Source organism: Trachypithecus francoisi, unplaced genomic scaffold (assembly GCF_009764315.1).
Source record: "Trachypithecus francoisi isolate TF-2019V2 unplaced genomic scaffold, Tfra_2.0 Lachesis_group1, whole genome shotgun sequence".
NCBI lineage: Eukaryota > Metazoa > Chordata > Mammalia > Primates > Cercopithecidae > Trachypithecus > Trachypithecus francoisi.
Window position 1 is genome coordinate 101566693 of NW_022681454.1, and position 12058 is coordinate 101578750.

A 12058-nucleotide genomic window follows, 5' to 3' on the forward strand; every position below is an offset into this window, starting at 1 on the left:
ATAATCTTTTAGAAGACTCAATGTGTCATATAAGGCCCTGGATGATCTGACCCCTGCCTACCTTACCTGTCTTGTCTGAATGTAGTCTCCTGCTTACCCTTTGGGCTCCAGCCCCACTGGCCTTATGTCATTTCCCATTCTGCTTGTGGACATTCACATGGGCAATTTCCTCTGTGAAAAGCAAAGTTCCTTTCTTCAGGTTTCATTGGATTGGTTCATTCTTAGAAATTTTTCAAAGGTCAGCCCAACCATCACTTCCTCAAGGAAACGTTAGGTTGACTCATAAACTGGCTTGTATCCCTCTTGTTATCATCCCCCAAAGTCTCCAAACCTTTCATTTGCATCTCTTACCATAATTGTAATTTAAGTATCTAACTGAGTAATTTTAGCTCCATGAGGACAAAATTTCTCTGTAAATTTAAAAATATGTTATTAGTGAGTGAATAAATGAAGGCATGAGAAAATGGGAAAGGTGAAGGAATACATAGGTGCTGAAAGTAATTACTTTGTTTTTCCCATTGATCTATTTCTGGATCTAGTTTTTCATCAACTCTCTCTTTCTTTTGTGTACCAATACCAATATCTCCCACTGTGGGTTGTTCACTGTTGTGTAACAGAGATTAGTTGTAAAACATAACACTGCCATGAGGGTAATTTGAAGCACAACATTGTATATTTCAGAAAATGAGCGCTTTACACTGGTGCTCATCATCTGAAATGGATAAACCTAGGTGAAGTGCTAGTTCAGTGATTTACCAGCTCTTTTGAGACAGAGGCTGGCTCTGTCACCCAGGCTACAGTGCAGTGGTACAATCTTGGCTCACAGCTCACTGCAACTTCCACCTCCTGAGTTCAATCAATTCTGCTGTCTCAGTCTCCCAAGTACCTTGGATTACAAGTGTGTGCCACTACACCCAGCTAATTTGTTTTGTATTTTCAGTAGAGCTGGGATTTGCTATGTTGGCCTGGCTGGTCTCGAACTCCTTGCCTCAAGTGATCCACCTGCCTTGGCCTCCCAAAATGCTGAGATTATAGGCATGAACCACCGTGCCTGACCATTTACCAGCTCTTCGATTGCAGGAATTAAATTTTTTTCTCTGAGCTTTTACTTGTCTGTAAGCTGAGGATAATAATATTTACCTTGCATAATTCTTACAAGAATATGAAGGCAATACAGTCATACCTCATACCTCAGAGATCTTGTGGGTTCAGTTCCAGACCATACCAATGGAGCAAATATCACAATAAAGTGAGTCACATAATTTTTGTTTGTTTGTTTCCAGAGGATATAAAAGTTTACACTATTCCATAGTGTATGAAGTGTGCAATAGAATTATGTCTTTTAATTTTTGAATATTGCTAAAAAATACAATCATCTGAACCTTCTGAAAGCCATGATCTTTTTGCTGGCAGAGGGTCTTGCCTCAATGTTGATGGCTGCTGACTGATCAGGGTGGGTGTTGCTGAAGGGTGGAGTGGCTGTGTGTGGCAATTTCTTAAAATAAGAAAATAATGAAGTTTGCCACATTGATTGGCTCTTCCTTTCACAAAGGTTTCTCTGTAGCATGTGATGCAGTTTGATAGCATTTTATCCACAGAACGTCTTTCAAAATTGGAATTAATCCTCTCAAACCCTGCTGCTACTTTATACACTCGGTTTACATAATATTCTAAATTCTTTGTTGTCATTTCAACAATGTTTATAGTGTCTTCACTAGAAGATTCCATGTCAAGAAACCACTTTCTTTGCTTATCTACAAGTAACAACTCTTCATCCATTCAAGTTTTACCATGAGATTGCAGCAATGCAGTCATATCTTCAGACTCTCCACTAATTCTAGTTCTCTTGCTGCTTCCACCACATCTGCAGTTACTTTCTACTGAAATCTTCAACTCCTAAAAGTCATCCTTGAGATTTAGCATCAACCTCTTCCAAATTCCTGTTAATGTTGCTATTTTGACCTCCTTCTGTGAATCACAAATATTCTTAATGGCACCTAGAATGGTGAGCTCTTTCCAGAAGATTTTCAATTTACGTTGTCCGGATTCATCAGAGGAATCACTATCTATGGTAGCTACAGGCTAACAAAATGTGTTCCTTAAACAAGACTTAAAAGTCAAAGTTACTCCTTGATCCAGGGGTTGCAGAAAGAATGTTGTGTTAACAGGCATAAAAACAACATTATTCTCCTTGCACAAGCCTCCCAGAGCTCTTGGGTCACCAGGTGCATTGTCAATGAGCAGTAATATTTTGAAATAAATCTCCTTTTCATGGATAGTAGGTTTCAACAGTGGGCTAAAAATATTCAGTAAACCATGTAGTAAACAGATAGGTTGTCATCCAGGCTTTATTGTTCCATTTATAGAGCACAAGCAGAGTAGATTTGGCATGATTCTAAAGGCTCCTAGAATTTTCAGAATGGTAAACTGGCATTGGCTTCACCTAAAGTCACCACCTGCATGAACCCCTAAGAAAAGAGTTGGCCTGTCCTTTGAAGCTTTGAAGCCATGCATTGACTTCTCATCCCTAGTTATGAACGTCCTAGATGATGTCCTCTTCCAATATAAGGCTTTTTTTTTTTTTTTTTTTTTTTTTTTTGAGACGGAGTCTCGCTCTGTCGCCCAGGCTGGAGTGCAGTGGCTGGATCTCAGCTCACTGCAAGCTCCACCTCTCGGGTTTATGCCATTCTCCTGCCTCAGCCTCCCAAATAGCTGGGACTACAGGCGCCCGCTACCTCGCCCAGCTAGTTTTTTGTTTGTTTTTTTTTTTTTTTTTAGTAGAGACGGGGTTTCACCGTGTTAGCCAGGCTGGTCTCAATCTCCTGACCTCGTGATCCGCCCGTCTCGGCCTCCCGAAGTGCTGGGATTACAGGCTTGAGCCACTGCGCCCGGCCAGGCTGTTTTGTCTCCATTGAAAATCTATTGTTTAGTGGAGCCAACTCCATCATTTATTTTAGCTAGATCTTCTGGACAACTTGCTACAGTGTATCCATCAGCACTTGCTGCTTCATTTTGTTCTTTTTTTTTTTTTTTAATTTATTTTTTTGAGACAGAGTCTGGCTCTGTCACCCAGGCTGGAGTGCAATGGCACGATCTTGGCTCACTGCAACCTCTGCCTCTTAGGTTCAAGCAATTCTGCCTCAACCTGTAGCTGGAACTACAGGCGTGCGCCACCATGCCCCACTAATTTTTGTATTTTTAGTAGAGATGGGGTTTCACTATGTTGGCCAGGATGGTTTTGATCTCTTGACCTCACGATCTGCTGGCCTCGGGCTCCCAAAGTGCTGGGATTACAGGCATGAGCCACCGCGCCCGGCCTTCATTTTGTTCTTTTAAATTAAGGAGATGGCATATTTCCTCAAACTTCATGAACCAACATCTCCTAGCTTTCAACTTTCTTCTGCAACTTCCTTACCACTCTCACAGACTTAACAGAGTTGAGGATTGTTATAGCCTTGCTCCAGAGTAAGTTCTGGCTTAAGGGAATGTTGTGGCTGGTTTGTTCTTCTATCCAGACCAATAAAACTTCCTCCATGTCAACAATAAGGCCATTTTGCTTTGTTATCATTTGTGTGTTCACTGAAATAGCGGTTCTAATTTCCTTCAAAAACGTTTTCTTTTTTTGCATTCACAACTTGGCTAACTGATGTGAGAGGCCCAGCTTTCAGCCTGTCTTGACTTTTGACGTGCCTTCCTCACTAAACTGAATCACTTCTAGCTTTTAATTTAGAGTGAGGTGTGCAACTCTTCCCCTTGAACATTTAGTGGCCATTGTAGGGTTATTACTTGACCTATATTTCAACATTGGTATGTTCTGTGGAATATGGAGGACCCAAGAGAAAGAGAGATAGGGAACAGCCAGTCAGCAGAGCAGGCAGAACCCTTACTGCAATTAAGTTTGCCAACTTAAGTGGGTACAGTGTTGCATCCAAAATAATTACAATAGTAACATCAAAGATCACTGATCATTATCACAGATATAACCATAATGAAACTGAGAATATTATAAGAATTACCAAAATGTGAAACAGAGAAACAAAGTGAGCACATGCTGTTGGAAAATGCACCAATAGGCTTGTTCAACTCAGGGTTGCCACAAACTTTCAATTTGTAAAAAATGCAATGTCTGTGATGTGCGATAAAATGAAGCACAATAAAACAAGATATACCTGCATATTCTTTGTGCCCAGCACAAGCAATATTCTTATGATTATTCTTGGATCACAGAACTGTCACTGTAGTAGCAAGCATAGATTTAAAACCATAACCATCATTGTACCTCACCCAGATGAAGGTCCTTTTGTCATTGTAAGAAACATGGTGGCCAGGCAGCGCGGTTCACACCTGTAGTCCCAGCACTTTGGGAGGCTGAGTGGGGGGGCAGATCATCTGAGGTCAGGAGTTTGAGACCAGCCTGGTCAACATGGTGAAACCCCGTCTCTACTAAAAATACAAAAATTAGCCAGGTGTGGTGAGAGGTGCTTGTAATCCCAGTTACTCAGGAGGCTGAGGCAGGAGAATCGCTTGAATGTGGGAGGCGTAGGCTGCAGTGAGCCAAGATCGTGCCATTGCACTCCAGCCTGGGGACAAGAGCGAGACTTCATCTCAAAAAAAAAAAAAAAAAAGAAAACAATGAAGAAAGAAAGAGAGAAAGAAAGAAAAAGAAAGAAAAAAGAAAAGAAAAGAAAGAAAGAAAAGAAAAGAAAAGAAAAGAGAAAAGAAAAACATGGCATGGCAGGGGGAGGGCACAATGAAAACAACTAATTTAGTCTATGTCAGTAACTATGGAGACTATACACCAATTCTGGAGAGGCATGTGGTGAAAATTCCCTCAGGTCTTAGGATTTAATCTATAAACTTACCTGAACCATATGAAGAAAACTTTACACTGAGTCAATTGGCTCTGGAAAAACCAAAGAATTTCTGTGACTTGCTTTATTATGATACTCTTTTTATTTTAGTGGTCTGGAACCAAACCCATGGTATCTTTCTTACTAGACAGAAGAAATGTATTGAAACCATTCTCTTTTATTGATTAAGGCTGAAGGGGGTAAGGTTTGATGGGTTTAGTCCTTTATAAGACCTCTCTTCTGCCTCAGCTTGTCAGTGGAGTGATTTTTTAAAAGACCCAGTTTTTCAGGGACTTTATTCAGTATGTTATCTTTTCTTCCCTTTAACTATGCACCTCAGTTTGCTCTCTCCCATTAGCATTTAGACATGCTCAGTTCTTTCCCATCTTAAAAAATTCCTTTCTCAATCTCACATCCCCCTGTAGCTACTCTGCTATCTCCTTCCTCCTCTCTGTAGCGAACATTCTTTAAATAGTCATCTGCACTCACTATCTCTACATCCTCACTTCCTGTTTGGCATTCAACCTCAGGCAATCTGGCTTCTGTCACCACTGCTCTTCTACTAAACCTCATTTTGCCAAGGATTGCAATGAATGCACCACCATCTATCCAAGGGATACTTCTTATTACTTGTCTCAGGTGATAATTCAGTAAGTATGTGGCCCTGCTAATGCTCTGTCATGAAGCATTTCCTTAATTTGGCTCCCATAAAACCACACACTTCTGGGTTTCTCCTTTGGGGGCTCCTTCTCTTTCTCTGGAACCTCAAGAGTGGTGTTCTTCTGTTTCTCTTTTGGAGTTCCACTTTTCTTCTCCCTCAGTGTATGAGATTATCTTCTTCAACTGCCATCTTTATGCTGATGATTCACAAATTTCTAACTCCAGTCTAGATCTTTTTTCTGAATTTCGGTCTCAGATACCCACCTACTCACTGTGTATCTCATAATGGATGTCCTTCCAGTGCCTGAAACTTAACTTGTTCATTGTGATTGTTTCTTCCCACAACCCCTAAACTGCTACTCCCAGGTCCTTCTATATTCTTTTTATCTCCAGTGAAAGCTACTACCAACCGTTTTGTTGGCCAGGTCAGAAACCTGGGTGACATCCTCAATCCTGCGTCTGCCTCGCCCTGCTCCAAGGTAGTTACTGTGCTCCATTCCTGCTACTTCTGTTAATACTTCTGGATCTACCCATTTCTGTCTTCTCTATTATTGCCTAATTTCTCATCTAGACCACTCTAATTTTTCTACTCTCTCCTCACAGATGTATTAGCCTCTGCTATTGTATTCTCTCAATACAATAAAATACAAAATACAAAAAAATGTGTATCCACTTTCCCCACAGCAACTACAAAAATATTTTCAAAGCCCAAATCTAATCATTTTCTTCTCTTTTCAAATTATTGATTTCTCAGTCCACTTAAGCCAGCATCCAAACTCCTTACCACGATTTAAAGTAACCCTCATAATCTGATCCCTGCAAACTGCTGCATCCTAATAGTATGAACTCTTCCTCTTTACTTTCTATAAGTCTTTTGGAATTAATTTTATTTCATCAAACATGTCATGCTGTCTTATGTCTTTAATATAGATACAGTCGTTTATCTAAAGCAAGCACTTTTCTCTGACTTACCACTTGGCCTGAATAATTCCCATTCATCCTTAAGATCTCAGTTCAAATGTTACTTCCATGAAAAGATCTCCCTGAACCTACGAGGATGAATATTAAGCATCCTGGCATACTTTTCTTCACATAACTCAAAATATAGAACAAGGCTGGGAAAATAGAGCATGAGAAATGCCACTACTAATGTGAAACAAGAATGAAGAACAAATATGTCATTCTTCCTTTTCTTTGGGGAAAAAAAGACATTTATTTAGCATCACAATCAGACTATTACATTTAGCAATCAACAGTATGGGTGAAAAAAAAATCTACATTAAAATCCTTTGTTGGAATGCTTTACACTTTCCACAGAACAGAAACTAAAATACCCTGTTATACAATTAGTCACAAATACAGTCCTCGAGTTTTTTGCCCATATACATGAGTATTTGTCTAAAACATGTCTTCTTTGTAGCAGCTTGGCCCTGCCACCACTGTGCTTGGCTGAGTTCACAAATCTGTTGTAACCTGTAGCTTTCCTGTCATTCTTATAACACACTTGTGAGAGATGTTCTATGACAGAATTTCCATCTACTTATGATCCTTCTGTATTTTGGGGATTTCCTGGGCAGACCTCCATGATGATACAGTTTATTCTGTTTGCTTTTGGTCATGCACTGATTAAACTGTCTCTCTAGAATGTAGAAATCAAAATACAAATGACACATTAGTCTCTTAATATATCAACATAAACTATGATAAATTAGAAACTCACATTTGAGCAACCATTTATGCAATGGAAAATGAGAATAACAAGCCTTCATTTCTACATTTTTTTTAACAAAAAAATTCTGTAAATGTGTCCCGACTAGGTTAGATTTTATTCATCTCAAATTCTTTGGTAAGCTCCTCCCTCCTCTCAATTCATGGCACATACCTTTCAGGAGCAAAGCAATTCAAAAGTCCCAACTAAAAGTGGGACCTATAACGATTTTCCTTGTCACCTCACAGCGATGATTTTGAATTTTATAAATTACTACAAAAATTCACATCTTTCCCATTGGCTGCCACCAATAAAGTCTCTCAAAAGTAAAAATGTATGCTACCAAGTAAAGTAATTATTGTTTCCAAAAGCTAATAATTCTATAATAAATACATTCTACATTTGCCCTTTTTCTAAAGATATTAGATATGTAATAAAGCATTATTGCTTGGTAAGCAGCCTTGTTGGAGAACACTATTATTTGCCAGAATTATATGAAATTTGTCTTTTCATAAAACAGTTTAGAGCAAAATGTTTCACTCATTCCAGATTGTATCCATTAAGCTTCATTCTGAGTTTTTGTTTCATTAGAAAATAAGTGAATTTGAAACTCTAAACTAAATCCACCAAGCCCCATCCCCTCCAGCCCTAATCGATAAAAAGGGGAATTGCTTCAATAAATTTCAAAATTGAAAAAAGCTTTTTATAAAACTTTCAATTTATAAACTTCTGGTCTAATGGTTTTTTCTCACTACTTATACACACACACACACACACACACACACACTTATCTCCCTCTCTCTCTTTCTCTCTCTTCTCTCTCCCCTTCATCCAAACATCTTTCTCAGTAGCTTTTGAGGGGAGAGAGCAAGGAAGAGCTCCAACATTTTGTCTTTCATGCCTTTGAATAACTTATTTTTTTCCTTAGAAATGCTTTTAGGGAACAGATTAACTTTCATCTCACATTTGGAATAAACAGAATTACTATCACAGTGGATGGCCTACTTTAAAAAAAAATACACAAAGCACTCTCTTCCTAAATGTTTCCTTTACTGTAGCATTCTCCTCTATCTGTGTGAGCATAGGCAAGGAATGAAAATGTATCAACCTAAGATACAATGTCACCGGTTGGTAAGAGCTTCTTTTCTGCCTTCAGGAAAGAATTAAAGTTGGCTTATTTCCCTTTAGTTTGTGGAAAGAATACTGAAGAAAACTTGAATTTGAGAATTTTTCACCTGCTTTGTCACCCTGGGCAAGTTCCTAATCTCTCTGACATGCCCCTTCATGTATTAAACACGTGTTCCCTGGTGTTAAAAAATAAAATTCAATAAAGTGGAAATTATAATGGTCTTACCTGTTTTCAAGATTACTGTAAATACTAAATGAGATAATGCATTTTAAAGGTTTTTTGTAGGTTTTTAGTAGTGGAGGCTAGACTACAATCTTGGATCCTATCATATACTTATTGCCTGAGTTTAACACCTCCAATAAGTGTGCTTTTGGAGTTTCTCTTTCTAAATTTTTTGAATATCTATTTTTGACCTCACTACCTTTACTTTTACAGCAGTTCTCACTTATCAACATTATGACTTTACTGTTTCACCAATTTTAAATTTAGAGACTCTCTAGTTCTTGTTCATTAGTAGACAGTGCCTATTGACACTGTGTTACTAAAGGGGTTTCAGAAAACTTTCCTTCATTAAAATATATCATCATCACCCTAGGATCAGCATGCGCCTGACCACTAATCCATGCTAAAGAAACCGTTCTTTAATAGTTCTCACTTTCTTGCCTCTTCCTATCCAGTCAAACTAGGGCCAGTGGTCGTAAGATTTCAGAGAACCTCAATGAAATGCTCCTTTGGGATTTGTTTCTGCTATTCTGATGAGTGTGTGTGTGTGTGGTGTGTGTGTGTGTGTGTTTTCACCTTCTACCCTAGCCTGTCAGAAACCCCTGTTTTGTGGTCCCTGCTTGGATATAATTTACTCTCTTGAGGATACAAGTCATTGTGAAATGCGGAACAATTGCCTGGCAACCAACCCATGTTCACTTTAGAGGTATGCCTAATTACTAACAGATTAAGGAGGTTTTCTGCTAAATCATAATAATATTGTACTCTGAGATATAACATAAGAAAACAAATTAAACAGAGGTTGGTAGTGCAGAACTTCACAGGAAACTACTTAGCCTCTCATGCTTCCACAGGCTTTGAGTTGGATCTAAGTCAGAGCTCAATTTTCCCACACATCTCCAGAAAATATGAAAACACACTTTAGAAGATTTGAAGAAAATTGGATATCAATTAATAGCTACCTTACTTCCTTTTTAATTTGCCTTCTCCATATAGGGTGTATGTAGGAAAGGGAATAATTTAACTTATTGGGGCCTAAAAATGGTTTAATCTCTATAGTTCTTCCTTCCAGGAATAATTGCATTAACTGTTAGCATGATGCCACATAATAACACTCATAAACTATTGCATGACGATCATTTTGGAAAAAGAAAAAAAATCATATTCAACCGGTCTGATTGCCAAGATTATAGGAATGGCTTAAAAACTTAAAAATTTTTGGCAAAACTCTATCAGAATTTTCCCATGAGAACAACAACAAAACAGAATATTCTTCACACATGGAACTCAGGCAACTTCCAGTACTTCTTTCTCCCCACTGCTTCAGAGCATTGTTCCTGTCACTTACATTTCCCCCAATCATTCTTATTCACTACTGATAATCTGAGTCATTCTTCAGCTGCTATTTATCTCTTCCTCAATTTTTAAACCTATCCTAAGAGAATTCAGATATATTTAATCAATATGAAATATCAAAAGAGTTACAGGCAGCTTTGCAGGATCTTTGTAGAGGAAAGAGTTCCACTATACTAAAGAGAGATATACAATGTCTGTTCTTTGTCATGGGATGTTCTATGAAAGATAATATTGTGTGCCTATTAACTATTCGTAATAGGTGTAAACACTAAATGGTTTTATTGCATTCACACACATTAAGCTATCCCAGCTTAATGTGTGCTTAACTTTTCAAGCACAGTTTGTACATCTCATTGTGAATCATTGGAAAAGTATTGTTACTCCTGCCCCATCCCAGACCTCATTAATCAGAATCTCCAAAAGGTCTGTGGGGGTAGAAGAGTAGAACCTAGTCACGCATATTTTTCAAAAGCTCCCTAAATTAGATTTTATTTGTTTTCCCAGTTGAAAGGTTTGGTGCTATCCCATTCTGAGTATTTTATTAATATCACCAAAGACCCATGTCCGATTAACGATTTCAGTAGATGGCGCTCTTTCCACCTGCCAGCTTCCTCGCTTGGCGGAATGAACCCTAAGTCATTCATAAAAGTCAAGGGCAGGTCAAAGGTGTAATTCCACGCCAATATTGAAAGCATACACTAGAACTTACCTTTGCAAACCAGTTGTTAGTCAGTTAAGACACAGTTAAGACACATGTTAAAATGGTTGTGGGGAAGGGGTACAGTATCACATTTGCTTATTACATGAATGTAATTATTCTTCTGAAGAGTTCAAGAATGTCAACTTCCTGGCACAAAATTAGAAACTAAAGAAACAGAGTAGAAAGCAATGATTTTTTTATATAAAGTAGAGATTTAGACAAAAGAGGTTTCTTTTAATATGAGAAAGATATAGGAAATACTGATGTTATTGCTATAAAACATACTGTGTGAAAAGCATATCATGGGGCAAACATAGATGTCTGTATCTGCCAAATTGGGAAACAGTACCAGGTAGCCTGCAAGATCATCAGCTTTAGAGTCAGCTAACCCTGATTGAGAAAATTCAATTATTCCCGCTATGTTATCCCAACCAAGTTACTCATCCCTTAATTCTCAACAAGATATTACCTACTTTACTTGGTTATAATAAGCATTAAATTAAAAGAGATAATGAATGTAAAAGAATTATTTCAATGCTTGGTGCATAACCAGTATTTAACAGATAAAATTACTTTTGGAGTACTAAGTAAATGTAGGTGCTGAGTTTTTAATTTTTTAAGTAGCAAAGGACAATAGAAAATTACCATGAGGTTTTCAAGGGAAGATTCATTTACCAGTCAGTACTAATAATGATGAGAAAAAAATTAGAGGAAGATAAGCAGGAAACAAACTGAAGGTTAGCTTTGGTATAATAAAAAAAAGTCTAAACCTTAATTCACAAAATCTAGATTTCTAAGGTGCTCTCTATTTACAGGATGTCTGACCCTAAGTAAATCAATTAATCTCATCTTTAATATTTATATGATGGAAATTACATTAAATAAATCGCTTAACCTCACCTTTAATATTTATATGATTGAAATTACATTAAATGGCATTTTTAATATGACATGATTTTGAATATTGTCATAATAATGTATATAAAATGCCAAAAAACTATAGAGTCCTCTAAAATGGTGCTGAGGTAATTATTAATAGTTAAATTTTATTGATTATTGAAATTCATCATTAAAGCTAAAAATTATTCTTTCAACATAAAATGAAATACTAAGTGAGTTACTAAATTTGGATGAGGACAAAAAGAGCAGTTACTGGATTGTGAAGTCAGAATTTATGAAGACAAAAAATATTCCCTAAAATTGTGAGAGATTGGTATTAGCAATATTTGCAATAATTGTGGAGTAATTTCCATAATATTGTCCCACTAATGATTCTAATATTCTTTCATTTTCTTTTTGAGACAGGGTCTCGCTCTGTCACCCAGTCTGGAGTTCAGTGGTGCAATCATGGCTCATGTGGCTCACAGTCTTGAATTCCTGGGCTTAAGTGATCCTCCCTCCTCAGTAATATTCCTTCTATAATGCCTTTGCCA